At 41.7% G+C, this 21,963-nt stretch overlaps 1 long non-coding RNA gene across 2 annotated transcripts in view; it reads right to left on the minus strand.

Annotated features, from left to right (window-relative positions):
• Positions 1 to 437: 437 nt before the first annotated feature.
• Positions 438 to 21,963, minus strand: part of LOC134760901 (uncharacterized) — a 70,908-nt gene continuing 49,382 nt past the window's right edge. For both annotated transcript variants that reach the window (XR_010138973.1, XR_010138972.1), the window contains 2 exons: positions 18,293 to 18,432; positions 438 to 9,439 (listed from right to left, as the gene is read on the minus strand). This is a non-coding gene — a long non-coding RNA (uncharacterized LOC134760901). The remainder of the gene's footprint in view (positions 9,440 to 18,292; positions 18,433 to 21,963) is intronic.

A 21,963-nucleotide genomic window follows, 5' to 3' on the forward strand; every position in this document is an offset into this window, starting at 1 on the left:
AATACTCCGTTTAAGTAGGTACCAATTCCTTAGAAATTTTCTCAGTAACCAGGAAGAAAGTTCCTATATTATTATACCAGTGTAATAGACCGGCATGTTAGTCACTTAAGTCTAGATGAAATGAATTTATTACAGTGTAATCTGTGCTATTAAGTACTCGGGGGATCACCATTAAGCTATAAATCAGTGTCACTGTTGATTCAGGGGGGAAAAAAAAGAACCAGTAACGAGTCTTCACAGGTTTTTCTCACGGACCCACAAGAATCTAGAAAAAATGAGAAAAACCTTAACCTTGGGGTTTAATGTACATGCAATATGACTGCTATATAAGGAAGAATAAAAGTCCCTTCAGGGTAGGTATATTTTAACTCCAATTACGTGCAGTAGTTCCCCTTAATCTGTGGGGGATGCATTCCAAGGCCACCAGTGAATGCCTGAAACCACGGCTATATATATATATACTGTTTTTTTTTCTGATACATACATCCCTATTGATAAAGTTTAGTTTATAAATTAGGTACAGTAAGAGATAACAACAATAGGTAATAATAAAATATCATATAAATCAATGATAACATTATGCCAGCATCACTGCTTTTTTGCTTTGGGGCTATTATTAGGTAAAATAAGTGCCACTTAAACACAAGCACTACAGTAGCTCTACAGTTGATCTGATCACTGAGATGACTACTAAGTGACTAATGAGTAGACAGCATGGATATGCTGGACAGAGGGAGGAATCATGTACTGGACATGGTGGAGCAAGGCTGCCTGAGATTTCATAATGCTTCTCAGAAAAAGTGTCCAATTTAGGCTAGGTGCAGTGGCTCATGCTTGTAATCCCAGCACTTTGGGAGGCCGAGGCAGGAGGGTCACCTGAGTTCAGGAGTTCGAGACCAGCCTGGCCAACATGGCGAAACCCTGTCTCTACTAAAAACACAAAATTGGCTGGGTGTGGTGGCGTGCGCCTGTGATCCCAGCTACTCGGGAGTCTGAGGCAGGAGAATCACTTGAACCTGGGAGGCAGAGGTTGCAGTAAACCGAGATGGCACCATTGCACTCCAGCCTGGGCAAAAATAGCGAAACTCCATCTCAAGAAAAAAAAAGTGTCCAATTTAAAACTTATGAATTATTTTTGGAATTTTCTACTTAATATTTTTGGACCGCAAGTTGACTGTAGGTAACTGATACCATGGCTAATGGGGGATGTCATATATATGGATTTGTAAGAAATCTATTGTATAACTGTATTCGAGGACAACATGTTTTATAATGTGCTTAAGAGGTTCCCAATGAAGAAATGACAAAACCCTTTACAGAACTCAAGCTCCAAAATAAAACAATGGTCAAAATACAGTATTTGTAGCAAAACTTTGTCAAAAATGTGGAATGAAGCAAGGCTATTATTTAGTACTTTACCTGGTATAATTGGGATAGAGAAAGAATCACAGGTACCAGTAGATGTGTGATTGCATGGACTTCACTGAATTGCTAAATTGGCTTCATGAAATGAAGGCACATGGTTCATAAAGAATAATGGTTAAGAAGTATTGAGAGCTTAGTGAGTTTAAGACACTCTTCTACATGTATCACCTCATTTAAGCCCCACAACAACTTTATACTATGACTAAGTACTATTATCCCCATTTTACATTATTGCCCTCATTTTACATAAGAGGTAACTAAAATTTATAAAAGACATCCAGGTTTACACACAATTAGCAAGGGGTGGAGCTAGGATCCAAACCCACACAGTCTGATTTTGTGTTCATAACCACTACATAGGAATAGGGGCTGCTGCTCTTCCCACTCTACTGGAGGGAACGTTATAGATCAATTCAGACCAAGTCCATCCTACTCCTCCATATCTGTATTGTGGAGATGGAGAACCATAAAGTTCTACTTGGTATCACTTGTCACTGTTGTGATTTTACTGTGAGTGGTGAGATTTTTGGGGTTAATGTCTGTCTCTCACATAAGCGTGGAACTTCTGCCGGGATAAGAAATCATGTTCAAATATAGGAAGGGTATCCTAAGTCTTTATTTATTGCCAAAAGAAATACGCAAATAAATAAGTAAAGAAAAGAAACCAGCTCATATGTGCTTGGGTCCTGCCCTTTTGCACACCAGATTAGGGATTGATATGTCAGGGTACTTCTGGGGCTTTAGGGAGTAAGGAGATGGAGGTGGCTTGGTCTTCATGTCAGAAGGGCGTAGCAGGTATGGGGGTTCTGAGGACAGGGAAGTGCTTGCCAAATGTGTTTCTGTCCCTGGGCTGTGCTAATCCCTGTTGTCTGGAAGGACAGCCTGATTCCAAGTCTCAGTGGAAGCTGGCAGCCAAGCCCCAAGTTCAAATGGATTCTAAGATGTCCCTGCTCACTGCACAGGCTTCAAGGTGAATGGGCAGATAGGAGTAGGAAGAAGGGCAAGAGAAATGTGCTTGGAGGGAACAAGAACTGGGAGCAAAGAGCTTTTGATGCAGTCCAGTAGGGAGCACGTCCTCTGAGCTTCTTCCTTTTTCCCACACCATCCCTCAGAACCTCCGCCTCCCCCCTCCAGCTCTGACTAGCCCTTTTTCCTTTGTTAAAGGGGATCTTTTAGAACCAGTTCATAAGGAGGTGGAAATTCAGCTGCAATTGGAACAATTAGTCTTGGTTGACACCCCTGCTCATCTTTGGGCACTTAGAGAAAAGAGATAAAATGGTGAGCCCTGAGCTTTAAATCTTTTTATGCAATCAGGCTGCTTTAAAAAAAAAGGAAGCCATTATTTTTAGGTTTGTCATGTTTGTCTCACCATGATAAAGTGAACCATCTAACTCAAACTGAGGCCAGAGAACGAGCCCAGTGCAGCTGTCAAAAAGGCTTGGGAAAAAGGAGAAAAAATAGTTTTCACGTGCTGTTCCTTCTGTCTGGAATGCTCTTTCCCCACCTCTTGAGATTGCAACTCAATTGTCACTTCTTAAGGGAAGGATTTCTAATTGTGTGCCCCCTCCTTCCTTCAAGGTCACAGTCTCCTATTACCTGTTTTCCAAGAATGATATAATTCTCCTTGGTATCATCTGTCACGGTTGTGATTTTACTCTTACTGGTGAAATTCTTTGGATTAGTGTCTGTCTCCCACATTTGATTCAAAGTTTCACAAAGGCAGGGACTTCCCTCCTCACCTACAGGATCCTTAGTGTTGGTATAATATCTGGCACAAATAAGGTGAACAGTAATGATTTGCTGACTAGATGAACGACTCATTAAACAAGATCCAGCATATGAAAGTAGTTTATTTTGCACCATTTCCTCCTTCAACAGAGACAGTATAGTATATGAAGGTAGCTCTGGAGTGAGAATAGTTGGGTTCAAATCCCAGTTTTGGCATTTACTAGTTGTTCAACATTGGCAAAATTACTTCAGGTCTCTGTCTCAGTTTCCTCATCTGTCAAATGGGGAGAAGACCTTTGTCATAGCACTGTTGTGAGGACTCCATGAATTAATACATGTGAAGCATGTGCTTGGCATACTTACTACATTCAATCAATGTGAGCTGTTATTTTATTAAAGCCCTTGCTTCAGACCACACTGAGCAATTGCCTGCAGCTGCTCGTTATACAAATTATGCCTTCTGACACCAGTGGCAGAGATATTGCACTGCGTTTTAATTCATACACCTAGGGTCCAATCCTGATCCCCTACATTCTCTGTTTCACTCCATTACTTGATTTGATGTCACTGAGGCTGGCAGTGAAGGGATCCTTTGCTTTTCAAGGAGAAGTAAACATGAAAGTGAAGCATAAATCCATTAGCTTCCTAGGCTACCTCAGTTGCAAAGCAGTAAAATGAAATAAGTGTCTTCTGTGTTGCACTTTGAAGTGACAGGAAAATAAGTGGCCTGTCAACCACTAATTACTCAGCAGATCACCAATGAGGGGCTCTAGCTTCCACGAGATTGCCTCAGAGCCAGCTAGGTGCTTGTGGTTCAGTACATCAGCCACTATATTAGTCAATGAAGAGTAATTGAGTGAAGCAAGGGATTCTCATTTATTTGGTGCAGAGATTATGCATGAGGTTATAAGACTTTGAAACAAATACGCGATGATTAGGAGGATGTTGTGAGCTCTGATCTGGCCACCAGTGAGCAACTGTGGTGGGTATCCTATCCACAAACCCGAAAATCCTCGTCTCCTTGGCCCTTTGTACATTGTTGATGAGAAAGGCTCTGTTTTGTTTTCTTATGCTCATGTTGTATCTAGAGATTTTAGGATAAGGATTTGTTTTTCTGCTTCCTCTGGGTGTAGCAGCTTGGACTTTTCTTTGAGGAGAGCCTTATGGCTCTAAACTCAGGTTCTGGAATGAGAGAGCTGGTGTTTGACTTCTAGTGTCATCACTTAGGAGTTCTGTGACCTTGTAATGCCACCTAACCTCTCTGTTCCAGTTTTCTGATTGGCAAAATGACCCCAATCCTAAAGGTTGTCGTGAAGATTAAATGAATTAGTACATGTAAAGCATTAGCATACCAATTCATATAGAGTTAATGGTCAACAAGTTATGATTATTAGTGGTGGTTGTATTTGCTGCTTCTTTTTGATATAACTATATGGCCATCTGTGTGTTAAAAGCTTTACACACATTATCTTGTTTAGCCCTCTCAATCTTGCCTTTGAGCTAGGTATTATTCTTTTCTCCATTTTACAGATGAGAAAGAGATTAAATTGTTTGTCCAGGGTCATGAAACCAGTGAGTCATAGAGCTTCTGCTCTTTGCCACTACATGCAGAAGAAGGAAGGAGATGTAGAGAAGAGGGAGGGCCATCAATCAAGTCTCTAGGCAAGATGTTTGCTCTGTCCTCGGGAAAGACTGAGAAAGGAACTCCAAGGACCCTGGGCAGTGAGCTGCCCCCACCTAAGCAAAGAACGCAGCATGCCACCTGGCTTCCCTAACACTTATACTTATTGTCACCATGGTAATTGGTCCTAATGGCATGGAGCTACCTACCCCCTTTTCTCCCTGACTCCAGAGTGAGGCAAATAAATATCAGTATAGCCCAATGACTCAAAGAGGGCCTCTGGATTCATGCTGCTGTGGTTCAATCTGATAGCTTTTTGAGTGATCTTGAACATTCAATCAACTCTCTAGGCCAGTAGTTTTCAAAGTGTGTTCTGAGGATCCAAGGAGGTCCGTGAAGTCCAAACAATTTCTGTAATAACAGTAAGAACTTACTTGCCTGTTTCATTTCTATTCCCTCATGAATATACAGTGAAGATTTGCAGAGGCCCCATGATGAATGATGATTTCATCACTCTGATGGCTAATGGAGTGTGTTCTTGTGTGTTCTTGTGTTTTAAAAACTTCAGTTTTAATTTCTAAGTTGCAAAGTATTGAGATACATATAATATTCCACATAAACAAAAGCTTGTTGGGGTTCTCCAAGATTTTTATAAGTTTAAAGTGGCCTTAACATCAAAGAGTTTGAGGATCACTGCTCTGGGCTTTAGTTTGTTCTACAGGTTATATATAATAACACTATCAACCTTATAACACTGTTAAATAAGATAATGCACATCAAGCTCCTTGCCAATTGCCTGGCATATAGTAGGTGCTCAGTAAATGGTAATAATTTTCAATGCCGTTATTGATTTACTTTGCTCTGCATTTGCTGAGGCTCTGCAGCTAACCTCTTTGGAAACCATAAAGAGGAGTGCATATGTATACTTGTTGGTGATCACATTGCTGGGTACAGTGGAAAAACATGTAAGAGCTTTCAGTCTGTTTGGAGATACAGGACTTGTGAAACAACATCAAAGCAGGTAAGACGAAATGTAAATTAGATCGAGTAGAGTATAAGTGCAAAACTGAACTGAGCAAGACATTTCTGCACTTACATTTTGTAGGAGTTTGGAGAAAAGGGAGACTGAAACAAGAGATGGATGGCAGACTGACTGGGTGCCACGTGTCCCTGAAATGTCCTAACCATACCCAATAAGAGTGTGTGCCTTCTCAGGGAGTCTATAGGGCATGTGCCAGGCCCTTAATATCTACACTGAAAATGGCATGTTCATTTCCAGGAATACTCTGGTGCACTTTAACAAAACAAAAACCAAATTCCTACTTCTGAAATCCTTTTATCAGAAAATGCAGGGATTTGGAGTCAGCTGACCTGTGCCAAATCCCAATTCTGTTACTTCAGTGGCTGTGGGAGCTGGGGCATGTCCAGTCAGCATATGGAATCTTGTGATCCTGATGTGACAAATAGGGTGGTACTAATACCAGTCCTGCCTAGACTTGGCCCCCAATGTAAGGGGAACAAATGAGATCATGTAGGCGATGCCACTTTGCACATTCTGAAGCACTAAATGAATGTGCAATGGTGTCACCACATGGTCTTTTGCCTCTTTTGCCTATTACATCTCTACCCCCATGATGTTCTGAGACTGGTGGCATCTGCTCCAGAGAGGAAGCAGGCCTGGAATAGCCCGGGTATTTACGGAGGAGATTGGCAGAGTGTGAGTTGTGAAACTCAGTGGTCTGCTCCAGATCATCCTGTTGAGTTCCTCACTCTCATGAGCACTAAATTTACTCTCCCCATTTTTTCAAAAATAGCTTCAGAAATTTGCTCTATTATGTTTCTCTTCACTTTATGTTGGGGTGAATTTGAGAATGCTTCCATACAAAGGGCTGTTCTTTGACTGAGAATGATCCTGTCAGGCATATAGCTCACCTCTCACTTGTCAGGCACATGGCAGGAGAAAGACTTTCTCAGAATTAATGGCCTTTTCTAAACCCATTAAAGAAACTCTAAAGATTAGGGCTTCTGTTCCCAAGCATGAGGATCATTTTATGTGGATTGGCCACTTTGAATAAGCTAGTGACTAGTGGAAGAGTAGCTGCAGCCCTGCCCTCTGAAGGCTTGTACTCATAATGAGCTCAAATGTGACCTAAGGACAACTAAACCGGTAAGTCTGAGACTTGATTACCCTGTATGCTTTGCAGCCTCCTCCTCTTACTCAGTGTGTGACCTTAGGCAGCTCACTGCACCTCTGTGGAATTCAGTTTCTGCATCTGCCATAGAGGGATCATGAGTACCGATCCTCCAGGGCTGACATGAAAATTAAAGAAGGTAGAGTGTCTACAGTGCTGATCTACGTGATTGGCATATAGGCAACGCTCTGCAAATGTTAGCTGTTATGACTGTGATGATGTTAGGACCTTGTCACAGTGTAAAGAAAGCCATATCCCTGACCTCTGAGGGTGTGTGCTCAAAATGAGATAAAATACAGAAAGACAAGCAATCCAAACGTGGGCAGAAGGGGCAGGGAGGTTGCATTCAGTCCAGTGGTTTCACCCAACCCTCCTTCCTTTCCATCTCCTCCTACCCAAATTGTTAACTTTACCACAGAACAAGACATTATTTTAACTGCCTAGAAACCAGGGCTTCTTTCATTTTTTTCCCCAAGTGGGGTGAGGGGGAAGGAAAAGAGAGAGGGAATAAACACCAGCTGGGATGAGAATATGAAGAAAAGACAGGTTTCTTTTTTTTCCCATTAAAAAAAAAGAATGTGGTAGTGGGGACAGGGAGAAAAATGTGTTTTGAATGTGGAGGGACTGTTGCAAATAGCACAGGCAGTTTCCCCGAGCCGCACTTCTTCCAATCATCTCAGAGCAGGCAGTGCTCTGGCCCCAGCCAATTATTTATTTACACAAGAGGTACAGATGCCAGAGGCAGGTGTCAAAACAATTAATAACACTCCTGAAATGAATAGTCTCTCCCTAACTCTGCCAGCCCGTGTAGGCTGGCTCCTCAGGAGAGAGCTCCCTGAGAAACTGCTCCCAGCCAGAGCAATGGTCTGGGTCCACTGTGCAAACATTCAGTACTGATCTGTAGCTACACTCTACCGCCCATTGCATATGAGGGTGAGGGCTTGCCTTTTCAAGGGACTCACCTTCAGCTCTTCTTGAAATACCTAGTACTTCGAAAAAGCTGAATCTTTGCTCAAAAGTGTTTGAGTTTTTCTAGCCAGAGAAATGCAGAGGCAGACTGGGGGACTCCAAAGTGGTGGGAACTGCTGTTTTTTGAAGATAAATTTGCAATAAAATGAATTCTACAATTGAGGATTCAAAGGATTTCAAATTTAAATTGAATTAAAATTTTAAAACTTAATTCACTTATTTTTCAAAACAACCTTACAAGGTATACACTACTATTATCCCCATTTCCAGATGAAGAAACCGAGTCACAAAAAGGGTAAGTAATTTGCTTAAGTAGCAGATCTAGAATTTGAACTCAGGTGGGCCAGCTCCAAGGTAAACGCTCTTAACCATTAAACACTCTGCTTTGCTCCCTCCTGTTCATTCCAGAGATTGAACTTCCTTCTCTTGACCCTACAGCCAAAGGTTGTTATTGTGTCATATAAATATACTTTCTATAACTATGTGTGTTGGTATTTATTTCTCACTGAGGTCGAGAAGGTCTTGGTGCTTTGAACATCTTCCCACCTATCCTGTGCACAACTGTACACACTCTCAAATAATGAAAACATTTTTCTTTTTGATTTTACAAGCTGATATTGTTATTCTCTTTGGAGCTTTGGTGTCTTAGAAATGCACTGTAACCTTAATTACAACTCATATCAGGGGAGTTGTACTCAGTTTTAAGGGACTGCTTCACCGTTCTAGCTGTGGAGAAATGGGAAGTTATTTTCCAGTGGCTTGAACTAGAATTAATGCACTGAGCTCTCCAGACCACAGACAGAATCGTGAGACATTGGGTAAGCATCTGAATCGTGGAATTTTCAGCCTCCTGGCGAATGCTTCTTTTTTCTTCACCCCTTCCCCAAGCCTGCCCAGGAGAAGTCCGTGCCTTGGGGAGTAGGGACTTGAGCTAACTATCAGGTTGGCAATCAGTGAATGCCTGCTGGTGGATTGATTGCTAGAGTCTGCTAGAGAAGAACTTTTGAAACCTCAGGAGCAAAAGAGTGTGTGCTCTTGATTCTAGGGCCAGATCCAATCTCCTCAAAAAATTAAGACAAAGTCAGAGTTTCCCTGACAAAACCCACATTTGGCAGTCTTCAGAAAGTTTCTATCACCTGCAGGATGGAAAAATCATGGTCCCCAGGGAAGGTAATAGGTACTTATTTCATGTTTTTGCTTTCATTGCAGATGGAAGCAGCAGCAATAGGAACAGCAGCAACACAGCCTCGGACCAACTGAGCATTTAATTGAACACCTAATGGAGTGACACTTTGTTTCCTAGGCAAATTTGGTTGCTATTAACAGGGAGGTAGTTATCATGGTTAAAGTTACTCATTACAACAAAGTACTAGGGGAGCTTTTTAATATTTATGTGACAATAATTGATCTCTTACCACTGTCAAGTACTGCTAAAGACTTATCAGCTTGCTGTTTCAGCACCATATGTTGTAGCCAAGATGCACTCCATGTGTCCTTCCTGTGCCTTGGGGAGAGAACATTTGCAGTGGATCAGAATAGAAAATGGTATGGGTTTCAGAAAAGCTCCTTGCTCTCAGCTTTCTCGTCAGTGACCGGGGTATGCAAGTTGTGACTATAAAGTAATGAGACTACCTTCCAAAACCACCCGTGAAATGAAGCCTCGACTTTTAATTGTTCTCTTCCCTAGGTTTGAACCAAGAACTGGTCGACCTAATTAAAGGGGATTCCTCGTAAATTCGCCTTGTATTGCATTCAACTTATTTTAAATAGGGCGTTCTGTGAAATCTGAAAACCCGCCTACAATTAAAACGCTAACATCTATACCATTTGGTTTTTCTTAATGAGCCATGTGCTGATTTCACTTGTCTTACTTCAGCAATAAGAAGGATTAGCACACACATACCATAAATCTCCCAGGAACCGAAGGAGTGGGCTTTTAGAATTTTTCTTGAGGCAGATTTCATTTGAACTTTATTTATGGGAGTGAGTGAGCTACTTGGGGAAAGAGAGTTTAACTGTTTCAAACTGTGAGGGTCCCCTTAAGTAAACTGCGTCTGGGAATCACAGTGTGGGTCAAGGAGCTGGAAACATTAAGCATCCCACAGTCATATACATAGGGAGGCTACCTCAATAGCTCTGCCTTCCTGATGAGGTGGGGTTGCAATGACCCTTGGGTCGTCTGGAGGGTCACAGTTTCAGAAGATGTGGTGAAATAAGGCAAGTGTGTTACCATGACCATGATAATATTTATATTTTAGAAGTATCTTGATGTGGTGGGCCTTAAGGAACTGACATTCACAAGTCTTCTCCCAAACACACACTGTCTACTAGGTCAATCACATAATGAGCTGTTAATATTTAAAATCTAAACACAACAAAATTTTTTTAAAAATGGATCTGTCAATCACAATGGAATGCTATTTTCCTGGGATCACTGTGCCACCATCTTTTCTGGGATGGAGAATCTCCTTTTCCGTTCGTTTGTTAGTTTGCTTTTTTGCACTGTTGGAGGAGAACGTTTTCAAAGCAAATTAAGAGAAAATTGAAGAAATGGATCTTTAACCCTTCCTCAGAGCTACTGATGAGGGCCTGAGAGAAACTTCTCTTTAAAATCCTCTGGAAATCTAGAAGCCATTTGAACATGTTCATTAGTGGCCCTTGGCCAATGATGTCTGTACATTTCTTAGACAACTTTTCAAATATTTGGAAAATTCAATCCATCCCTAATGCCACTGTGGATTATGTCCTTGGGCTCCTGGATATTTTCTGTGCTTCTTCTTCTTCTTTTTTTTGGATCTGATAATTTTTTTGTAATTAAAGGAAATAAACCCTCAAACAAATTACTTATTATCATGTTTTATTATTTTTCTAAGCAGTTTCCTATTCATAATCTGACCTGGTCCTCATTAACACTTCTGGGATTGAAATTGTTAAATTGCTTTTGCCCATATAGGTAGATATAGTAACATTTAGGTTGATGACTTGGCTTTGAGGTGTTTCTAGTTTCAATGAGCAGCTATTAGTCAGTTGAATTTGATGTGACTTTATTTAATCAAATTAATTAATTAATTTTTCAGAGACAGGGACTTGCTCTATCCACCAGGCCAGAGTGCAGTTGTGCAATCACAGCTCATTGTAACCTTGAACTCCTGAGCTCAAGGGATTCTCCTGCCTCAGCCCCCCAAGCAGCTAAGACCACAGGTGCATACTACCACATCTGGCTCATTTTGTAAAAAGTTTTTGTATAGATGGGGTCTCACTAAGTTGTCTAGGCTGATCTTGAATTTTTGGCAATATTCCCGCCTCAGCTTCACAAAGTTCTGGGATTATAGGCAGGATAGTACCTGGCCTTCAACTTTATTTTAATATTCTATCTCAGTTGCTGCTCATTTTTATCTCATTCCTGACCGATTTCTGTCTTCTACCTATGCTGTTAGCCTAACTAATTATCTGGGAAAATTTGTGAAGAAATGACTTTCTCCAGAAAAATGCAAACCCATTCAAAATTTTGCTCATGGGTCCATTTATAGTGTGATCCCAAGGAAGGCCATGCCCTAGCTTTGGAATCTCTCAGTTAGATGGTGGTGTACCTGTTTCTGTCATGATCATCGGGTCTCTGAAGCAAACCATCTTAGAAAGGCGATGACTTAGACCAGGAGTTAGAAAATTTTTGTCTGTAAAGGGCTATATGATCTCTCTTGCAATTACTATCCTCTCCTATAGTAGCATGAAAGCAGCCATAGAGATATGTAAATGATGGGCGTGGTTGTGTTCTGTAAACCAAAGTTCTGTCAACAGGAATTTGGAGGAAAGAGACTTTATCACAGTGAGCAGTTTACATGTTTAAAAGGAAGGTGCTTTCCAGGGAACAAAGGGATGGCTAGGGTTTTATAGAAAAAGTTTCCACTCAGGTTCCCAATAAGTTCTGATTATGCAAATGAGATTTGAAACTCGATTAGTTCTGATTGGCAGATGTAGCTGTGTTCTGATTGGTCAATACAGACGACCCTGATTGGTCAAGGCAGGTGAGTACTGATTGGTCAGCTCAGGTATGCTTCCATTAGTTGGTTCAGGTGAGCTCTGCAAGTCCCAGATTGAAAAAGGTGTGTAAATAGTACGGAGGCAGAAAAATGATTTTGGGACATCAGTACATTTTCAAATAAATTCCTCAGGTGATTCTGATGTGCAGCCATGGTTGAGAAGAGCTGGTCTACAGCAGTGTTTTCTAGCTGCAGGTTTAGCCCAAGAGTTTGGAGCCACAAACTCTTAAGGGTTTCAATATATTCCATGGGAGAAAGCTGATATCCAAAACGGGTTTCTGAATCATTTTTAATAGTGCTTAACTTAGCCTTCTTCAAGAGGCAGTGCACTGTAGGAGAGAGATTAGATGGGAGGATTGGTGTGGACAAAAAAGAAAATATTAATATAATATAAAAACATTTATTTCCTATGAATACATGCCTATGTCTATAAATGCATAAAATGAAATCTGGCAGGCTGCACCTCAAATAGATAGCCGTGGTTACCCCCAGGGGACTAGAACTGGAGGGTTGGGGATGGGGTCAAGAAAGATTTGATTTCAGCCTGCTGAAATCCTGACTCAGCCACTTACTAGGTGTGTTATCTTATTTCTTGGTGCCTCAGTTTCCTCATCAGGTTATATGTGGGATTTAAATGATTTAAATACATGTTAAATATTCTTAGAGCTGTATCTGGTATGTAGTAAATGCTCAGTAAATGTCATTATTATTAAGGATGGCTTGGAAAGTATTAATATGAAGCATTATATTGGTAGTTATCAACCTTTTTCCTGCCTCCATACCATTTAAGTGGGTAACTAGACTCTTTGAAGATACTGATTATCACCTAGCAGACGTACTCATCCCTTCTGGAAGAATAACTCTCTAGAGATTCTGATATGCATTCCAAGTCAGTATGATCCTCTGTCTAGATGAATACAATTATGTTTTCATTCATTGTTGAGCAGAAATCAACCTTTTCTCACAGAGATATTGCAGAGTTTGGTTTGTGGAAATAGGAACAGAGTGATGTAATTATGAGGCTTTATACAGAAAAACTCTCTACAACTAACATTGTATTACTTCTCTGACGTACAAATAGATCTTCAAAGAAAGGTTAACTGTTTGGAGCACAGCAGCTCACACCTGTAATCCCAGCATTTTGGGAGGCTGAGGCAGCAGGATTGCTTGAGCCCAGGAGTTTGAGACCAGCCTGGGCAAAGTATCAAGACCTTGTCTTTACTAAAAATAAAAAAAAAGAAAAAAAGAAAGATTAACTGTATGCCACCAAAAGGAATATTGAACCACAGCATTACCTCTTATTTACAACATGTGGTAGTATGTAAAATACTCTGAATCCCCAAGTCCAAGCACTATGAATTATATGGTATCTGTCATGGATCATTCAAAAAATGAACAGTCTCATCATCTTTCACTTTCTTTTTATAGGTATTATATTTACCTTCTAAATTATGACCTATTTATATGAATATTAAAATGAGTTTGTCATTTTGACTGGTGAGAGAAACCAGAAATTTATTTGGTATAAATGAAAACATGTCGGCTGGGTGCGGTGGCTCACGCCTGTAATCCCAGCACTTTGGGAGGTTGAGGCGGGCGGATCACGAGGTCAGGAGATCGAGACCATCCTGGCTAACACGGTGAAACCCAGTCTTTACTGAAAATACAAAAAAAATTAGCCAGGCGTGGTGGCGGGCGCCTGTAGTCCCAGCTACTCAGGAGGCTGAGGCAGGAGAATGGCGTAAACCCGGGAGGTGGAGCTTGCAGTGAGCAGAGATCACGCCACTGCACTCCAGCCTAGGCGACAGAGCGAGACTCCATCTCAAAAAAATAAAAATAAAAATACTAGAAAACGTGTCTGAGAGGAAAAATTGGTTTAAAATGACCTGTTAAACATACAATTTAAAATGATCTGTATAATAATGTGGTGAAGTGAGAGAGGGCATAGATGTGGGGGTGTGACCAACAAGGTAGTAGCTTTACCAGAGAATTCACAGGAAAGAATAAGAGTCCGTGCGTTTTAGTAAAAGCACACTCACATGAAACTTGGCTTCTGGTCCCATCTATCACTGACTTTGTATTCTTCAGTTAACCTCTCTGGGCCTCATTTTTCTCCTCCATAATTTGACAAGGCTGGGCTCAGTGAGTTCAAAGGTCTCTTTGGCCTGAATATTCTATTAATTAATTGTTAATAGCAGTGTCCATAGCCATGGAGTTCCGCCTGGGGCCTTCCTCTGAGGCAATCATCTATGGTATTTGAAGGAGAAAAAATGTTCTCTGATGAACCCTCACCCGTATGTGGAGACAAATTAAATTCTGAATATGTCGGTTTTCATTGAAATGTCATCTGTAGATTTACTGCTAAACAAAGGCCTTTTGACACGTCCCTGCATTAGCTGGTAACGGTAAGCTTTGGGAATGTTTCCTAATATGGCAGTACCTTGGGCTTTTTTCTTCGGAATTAACTTCACCAGAATGGCTCTATCAACTGTCAGAGAAGATGCCTGAAGGTGACTGCAGCTCTTGCATCAGGTATACTTGTTTGTGAAACAATCTCCAGGGAAACCATACCCTCACGCCCTTCTTCACTTCCTTTGAACCTCCTGCTATTGCTGTTACTGTTTTCTAAAAAAGTAAAAATTAAAAAAAAACTGCTTCGGATATGGGTTCTGCTTGCTGGACAGTGATGACTGAGAGAAGGCATGGGGCGTCTGGCTGGCACGATTTCCTTCTTCACACTCCGTGTTGTGAATCTGCTTTTTGCCCAATGTCTCTCCATTGTGGTGGTGACTCCAGCTAAAATGGATTGAGCTAAAATATGAGCATTGTGCTGATATTTGGTAGCATTCTTCATTGAGGTCTCTGTTTTTCTTACTAAGGATAAATCTGAACCAGCTTTAACCAAGTGTTTGCTTTGCTTCAGTCAAAGCTTAAAAAAAAACCCAACTAATTCTATGAAATGCAAAAGTAAGGCTCATGAGAAGCCAGCAAAATAGTGACCACTAGTTTAGTGAAGAACAAAAGTAACAGCTATCACTTTCCATTTATAGCATATCTGTATCATCATTTTAATATGCTTTTTGGACCAATTGTATAAACAGGCTATGATGCCTCCACTTTATTAGAATATCAGTAAGTTCAGTGACTTGCTCAAGTCCTGTTAGTTAATGACTGAGCTGAGACTCGAGTCCTAGCCTTTGGGCTGTAAGCCTACTGATTGATAAGAGTGGCTCCAGCCCTGCTCCTCTATACTCCTAGAATACTGTGGTTGGGAAGAGGGTGGTGAGCATGGCCTACCCAGGTTTAGGCCACAAGGAGATGCATTGTGGAGAATCCAGAAACAATAATAAAACCTATTCTAAGTGATACTGCTTTTTTTTTTTTTAAATCATCACTATGCCTCAGTAATTCTAAACAATTTCAGTAATAAAATAATTCTCCCTATTTGGACAAACCACTCTCATCACTCCTTCCTGAGAGATAAGACTCCTCAGGTTTTCCATCCAATGACATTTTCTGGCCTCCTACTCACCTCACCCTCAAATGAAGCCAGAGATGCTGCATAAGGCCAGAAGGAAAGACAGGAAACCAGCCAGCAGGCTTTGGACTCAAAAAGCCCCTCCTCAGTAGGGTACTGAATCAATTAGCAAGTGGTTATTGAACACCGATTCCATGCTTAGCACTGGGCCAAGAGCTTGAGGGGGAAAGAGCAGTCAAGCGTGGTCTCTGCTTCAAGGAGCACACAGTTACCTTGATGAGATAAAACCTAGGGGAAGCAGCTATAGTTCACACTTGGCACAGCAAATAATTAAGAATGTGATAGGGCAGATTATACATTGACTTTATTCCTCCAAGGATGGATCTTGATTTGGCATCATCATTTCTCCATCATTCTCTAGCTCTATCTTCTTGAGCAAGTATCCTAGCCTCTCCACGTCTCTGTTTCCTCATCTACAAAAATTGGTGGTGATAACAGTACTATAATACTAGCATTATTACTCCTTGAGGATTAATTGAGAGAGGAAGTGTTCAGTAGATTTTAGTTATTATTCATTCATCGAACTTTTAGTGAGTGTCTACTGTTTGCCACGGCACTGTGGTAGTTGGAAATATGGCCCGCACCCAAAGAGCTTCGGTGATTCATTCATTGTCACCTAGAGTTTCAAGGCTGTATAGTGTAATGGCTTAGAGCACAGGCTGTGTCTGACACCATATCATCTAGGGTCAAATGCAACCTCTGTCATCTTCCGCTTATGTGATTTTGAGTGAGTTCCCTAATCTCTGTGTGCTTCATTTCCCTCACCTGCAAAACAGCAATCATAATAGTACATATCTCATAGAACTATTGTGAAGATTAAAAGAATTAATAGATACTAAGCACTTAGAATACTGTCTGGAACATAGTAAGCATAAATTTTAGCAATTACCATTACTACTGTTTGCTCCCTCACCAGAACTAATAACATTAATTTGGAGGTTGGTAAGAGGTTCCTAAATCAGTTAGAGAAATGGTTGAAACTTAAGTGATATTAACCTTTTGGCTGCACTCTGCTTACGGCAATACCGTGATTATCCAGAATGGGGCATTCTGCTGAGCTTAATTTTCTAGTTAATTAACCAGGAGTTGACTAGAACACCCTATTTATTTCATTCCTTTTGTTTAGAAATCATTCTGAAGTGTCTCTAGCTTCTTATCCACTTTAGTAAATCGGGTTTAGTGGCTGTCCCTCCAAGTCTGCAGTGGAGGCAAAGGATCTATCCAAGGTTCTGGGTTTGATTTTAGCTAGTCTAATTCAGACTGCAGGGAGCATCATGGCCCCTGATGCCAGCAGAATCCTTGGGGTTTCTAGTTTTCTGTTTAGGCTTCACTAAGGACTACTTTTCATGGTTTTAGTAACCTACAGTGCCAGGACAAAGTCAATGACTTTATAATTTTTTATGTCCCTAAAGGAGGAACTCAGTTGAAGGTTATTCTGACTATTTCTAAAAGCAAGGGCTAGGCAGCTATGTGTTGTTTGTGTGGGGCATAAAATGACTTTTTGGAAAATGTTGAGTCTTGGGCAGCAGTAGAGAGAACATTCCGTCTAGGCAAAGGATACCTCACAAGAAGTTCAGAATGGTCCTTTTGCTTCCCATATCTGTCCTACCAGCCTTAGCAACCTGCACACGACCTGTAAGTCCCACCAGTAGAATTGCCCTCCAGAGAAATGCTGTCCAATAAAAACTACTGTGGTCATGGAAATATCCTATATTTGTAATATATGGTAGCCCCTGGGCACATATGACTTTTGAGTACTTAAAAACCAAAATTTTTAACTGTATTTAATTTCTCTTAATTTAAATTAAAATAACCACTGGTGTCATTTAGTGGCTACTGTATCAGGTGTTTTAAGTAAATGTTTAGGCCAGGTACAGTGGCTCACACATATAATCCGAATACTTTGGGAGGCTAAGGTGGGAGAATCGCTTGAAGCCGGAATTTTGAGACCATTCTGGGCAAAATAGTGATATCCCGTCTCTACAAAAAATAAAAAAATTAGTTGGGCCATGGTGGTGTGCACCTATAGTCCTAGCTACTTGGGAGTCTGAGACAGAAAGATCGCTTGAGCCTAAGAGTTTGAGGCTGCACTGACCTAAGATTGCTCCATCCTGGGTGACAGAGCAAGACCGTGTCTCAAAAAAAAAAAAAAAAAAAAGGTATGTTTACTTTTTTTTTTCCCCTAAGGACATTGAAGGTTCCTGTTCCAGGAATGATCTCTGGGGGAAAAAGCATTACTTTTTTTTCCTTCGTTCATAACTGACTGGTGTACACATTGGTTTATTTGTCCTTATCTCATAAGAGGACCAAACATGAGATGGGTATGAACTATTGAGAAATCAGGGTTATGAATGTTTAAATGGAGAAGAGACTCCAGGCTTGGAGAACTCACAAAGAGGACAGGCAGGAGTGTACCATTAAAGGGGCAGGGTGGGAGCTTCATGTTAGGTGCTAAAAAGGACATGGCAAGAGCAGAATGAAATTTGTCCTAATTTCTGCTGTTTAGGGCTGATACAGACTTAAGGAGACAGAATGGGAGTGGAGATGAGGACTTGGGAAGTGAGCTTGGAGTCATGACTACCTCTTCAATGAACTAGCTTCCTTTCCTCACTGTGGCCTGTGTACAGGGGGCTTGTCTGGAGAAGACTAGTCCTGTAGTAGAAGGTCAAGACTGTGTCCCAAAATGCCAACTTTGGTGAGTCGCAGGCAAAGGGGCTGAAGGAAAGAGCGCAGAGGATGGCTTTGTAAAAGATTCATTCCTTGAGAGACTTTCACTAACCTGCCCGTGGAGGTGAAATCCAGCAACTTCTCTTTGGTGGATGTCCTTAGTACTTAGATGAAATGCCAATCAGGAAACAACTGCTTCTCTCTGGGATCCCTGAGGCTTCTGCCGGCCACACTGCTCACGGACAAGCCAGCCTGTTCAGCAAAGAAACAACTGAATGATTTCCTTATTATTCAGAAGTGTGGTGCATCGGACATACAGTAGCTGTCATGGTGAAACAATTGCCGTTTCAAATGTACTTGAAACCGAATGAGCTGCTGCAGACAGCATTAGCAGTGCCCAGACTCTTGGATGGGGCTTGTTTTACTGGAGACCATCAGTTTTTAGTGGTTTAATTTTTCTCCGATCCAGTTTAAGTGTTTAACATTAAAGAAGTTTTATGCTTTCAAGATTTACCCTGAAAAAGATCAACAACCCCACAGTGAAAGTTAATAGTCAGTGTCGAGCACTAATCACATTCCTGAAGGGGGGTAAGCACCAGGGTATTGGGAATCTGGAGCTTGTGAAAGGCAGTTTCCTCCTCGTCGGAACCAAGTGTTGAATGTTGAATGAAGGACAGGAAAGTGTTTGGACTATTTGTGAAGGAGAGAGCAGGGTTCCATGGTTTAGAACACTCATCAGGGCACTCAGGGCACATCAGGGCACATCAGGATGCTGCCAGATGCTTTCCTACTGAGAGGCCTTGGAGTTTATCTTTAAAGCACATCTGCCCAGCGATATTCACACACTAAAGGTGCTGGGAGGAAGGCTTACTTAGAGAACCAGCTGGGGATGTAGAGGACTTTATTGAGACCCAAATTTGAACATAGGCTTGGACAAATATCCGACATAGGTTATAGAATGTTTGAAATTAGGCCTATTCTGGAAATTTTCAGAGTCATGATGGATTCTGCTGTGGATTACACGCTCCTGCCAAAAAGGAAATTCCATTTTGCAAGCTACCTGCTCTGTTTTGTTGTGAAGGGTAAGGGAGGGGCTGCCACCTCTTTTCTTCTTCCATGTAATTCGTAAGAACAAGGCAGAACCAACAGGCGGTCTTCCATCTAAGATCTGCAGGGCACAGATCAATGTTACAAATGGAGGCATCTGGCCTGTGGCCTACTCACCCACTGCCCTCTCATATTCCTACCCTTGACTCTTTTCTCCTATCCCTGGCTCTCTTTCCACACTACAAGAAGGTTCAAGCACATGGACATGCCAGCCTACACGTCCAAGCTCTATCTAGCACTCTAATATCCAAAACAACTGGCCATTGGTCACCCAACAGGGTAGGGCTTGTACACCTGTGGCACTGTGTACCCCTAGAGGGATAACTCCCAGCAAGAGTCCTGCACAACTACCCTCCCATCTGTAGTCTTCATGCTGTTTGAGCAGAAAATTCTGGGATTCATTTACCTAAATTTTGTTCTAGAAGCTGAGGATCTGAACTCCAAATGTGCATGTGCCTGAGGCCCAATGGCCCACTTTGAGGGGAGAGTTGCAACCATAGGAGAGTCAGAGCAGGGCCCTTCAAAGTGTGGGCCTCAGGGCAGTGCCTCTTGCCTGGGTTAACCTGACACCAGTATACACAATTTAAAAATGTGGCATTCCACTGGCCATCTTTGGTCAGAAACTCCAACAGTCAGTGATGAAGTGCTGTGAAAATAACTTCAGTGAGCTGATAAAGGGATGGATACCAAGGACTAGCTGAAGTGATGACCGTCCACTCCTGCTGCTTAGCATGCAGCCATTCCTGTGCAGCTGAGCACTATGAGGACGAGACTCTAGAACTTACAGATAGTTAGCTGGGTGTAGGCAGCTTAAATGCAGTGAGGCGTGAATAGGCCTTAATAGCCATAGGTTTCAGGTGTCGATGCATGAGAAAGTACTGGAATCACAGTATAAAGTTGTGTCCCGCTATGGAGTTTGCTTCATGGAGCTCTCCTGGGCACTATTCCTAGTAACAGAGCAATTATTGGCATTACTGGTGGGAGGAGGTATCCCAGGAGTTGACATTTTGCCCTTGTCATTTTGAGGTAGCAGCCTCCAAAGAGCTGTATGTCTGCACAGCCTAGGGGCCCTTTCTGGCTGTGCTGATCATTGGTGAACTGGAGCGCTCAGGAGCCACATTATCTATGCCCCCATCCACTCCTGTGTCCTGCTTGTACATTGTGCCTGTCTTCAGGCAGCCAGACAGCTCGTCTGCCCTAGGTGTTCTCCTGAGAAAAACCCATGGACATTTCATTAGATAATACCACTGATAAGAGTGGCTGCCATTCAGTGGTTTTGATTTGCCAGACTGTGCTAAGTGATTGACATACGACTTACTGAATTCTCACATCAGCACTGTGAAAGATTTGTTCTCATCCCCATTTCCTGAATGAGCAAATTGAGGTTGAAAGAGGTTGAGTAATTTGCTCTAAGTGACAGGTAGTAAGTGGCAGAGACAATATATAGACTCAGATCTGCTTGACTTGAAGGCCTAAGTCCCTAACTGGAACCCTAACCTCCCAGCTAGTCTCTCCCCTATCCAGGCCTGGTGTCTCTGCATAGAATTAATAGTGAACTTCTCCCAACTTGTTACTTAGGGTTCACGCTAAACGTACCCATGTAGTCAATTCTTACTGCATGCACAGTCCACTATGCTGCGGTGGAAGCTCAGAGAGTAAGGCAGGGATGTGAAGGCACACACAGCGGACAGTGGCCAGAGCTGAGTGAGTTACATTAGGTAAAGGACAACCTCAACCTCATCGCATTTCTGTCTCCTTGACAGGGCAAAGAATTAAGCTAACCATTACCCTCTGTGCTTGGCAAAATCCTTTTTCTGTCTCCTATACCATCCCTGCCTCACAGAGGACCAGAGTAGATTTAGTCAGGGCCTACCTGAATGGAAGGGAAGAATGCTGTTGAGAGTGTAGGTGGAAGCTGGATTTCAGTCCCAGCTCTGTCACTTGCAAGCTCTGTGACCTTGAAAAATTTACTTAATCTCTTTATGCTTCAGTTTCCACATATGTCAAATGGAGATCATAATGGTATCCATCTCATGGGATTGTTGTGAGTATTAAATGAAATATGCATGTGACAGTGGGTCTGGCATATAGTAGGCACTCAAGATTTGTTGGCTATAACTAATATTAGCTCTGTTTAGAAACTTGATGACATCCAAGCAACCATCAAAAATGCTTATCTCAAAGCCCTTTCCAAAAGGAAGAATACACCCAATATTCATAGAATTTAGTTAATCTACTTTTGAAGATACACACACACACATACACACACACACAGACTCACACTGTGTCACTTAATTTTAATCACACACACAGATTCACACTGTATTACTTAATTTTAATCAAAGGCTGTACAATTTGAAAGCTCTGAGTTTTGCTGTAACATGCAAAGTTATAAAAGGGAGAGGAAATGTATGACTTAAGTATGAATACTGGGTAGGCCCATGATACCTGATCTTTTTTCCTTTTTTCTTTTCTTTTTTTTTTTTTTTTTTTTTTTGATGGAGTCTGGCTCTGTTGCCCAGGCTGGAGTGCAGTGGCATGATCTCAGCTCACTGCAGCCTCCGCCTCCTGGGTTCAAGTGATTCGCCTGCCTCAGCCTGCCGGGTTCAAGTGATTCTCCTGCCTCAGCCTCCCGAGTAGCTGGGATTACAGAAGTGCACCACCACGCCTGGCTAA

This window comes from Pongo abelii, chromosome X, assembly GCF_028885655.2.
Source record: "Pongo abelii isolate AG06213 chromosome X, NHGRI_mPonAbe1-v2.0_pri, whole genome shotgun sequence".
In the NCBI taxonomy this organism is placed as follows: Eukaryota; Metazoa; Chordata; class Mammalia; order Primates; family Hominidae; genus Pongo; species Pongo abelii.